Source organism: Diachasma alloeum, unplaced genomic scaffold (genome assembly GCF_001412515.2).
Source record: "Diachasma alloeum isolate Michigan unplaced genomic scaffold, Dall2.0 Dall_scaffold_01226, whole genome shotgun sequence".
Classification (NCBI taxonomy): domain Eukaryota; kingdom Metazoa; phylum Arthropoda; class Insecta; order Hymenoptera; family Braconidae; genus Diachasma; species Diachasma alloeum.
This window is the reverse complement of record NW_021681335.1, coordinates 78,665-79,042: the sequence shown is the minus strand read 5'-3', so window position 1 is coordinate 79,042 and position 378 is coordinate 78,665.

The window sequence follows — 378 nt, the reverse complement described above, 5'->3', positions numbered from 1 at the left end:
ATTGAGTATTAAATGCTCAACACGTTGGCACAAATTTCATCCCTTAGTCGCAGTTAGGGTGGAAGGATTGAATTTTTTAATTGAATTTTGTTTTCCATCTCTTCGCACTTTAAAAAATTCACTCCTCCCTCCCTAACAGGTGCTAAGGGATGAAATTTTTGTCACGTATTGAGTATTAAATGCTCAACACGTTGGCATAAATTTCATCCCTTAGTCGCAGTTAGGATCGGAGGAATGAATTTTTGAATTGAAAAAAAAATTTTTTTTCAATCTCCACACTTTGGAGAATTCATTTGAAAAAAAATTTTTGTTTTCAATCCCTTCGTTTTTTCAAAAATTCACTCCTCCCTCCCTAACAGGTGCTAAGGGATGAAATTT